A 280-nucleotide genomic window follows, 5' to 3' on the forward strand; every position below is an offset into this window, starting at 1 on the left:
AACTTGTGGTACAGGAAGTTCAGAAGAACAAAGGACACTTGGAGGCTAATGACTCATAGGAAGGAAACCCTTGTCCCTTGACGTTAGCCAAGAGGCCATCTCTAGTTCAGTGTAAATTCATCCATCAGCATGATCTACTCCTGAGGGATCAAAGGTATCTCATTTGGATGAATGAATCCGAATACTGATACTATTTTATATGAATATTATTTTTGTTTTTGTGTTTAGGATTCTTGCCATAGGTGCATGTGCTTACTGGAGAGAGAGAGACAGAGGGAAA

Source organism: Tupaia chinensis, unplaced genomic scaffold (genome assembly GCF_000334495.1).
Source record: "Tupaia chinensis unplaced genomic scaffold, TupChi_1.0 Scaffold000192_1, whole genome shotgun sequence".
Classification (NCBI taxonomy): Eukaryota; Metazoa; Chordata; class Mammalia; order Scandentia; family Tupaiidae; genus Tupaia; species Tupaia belangeri.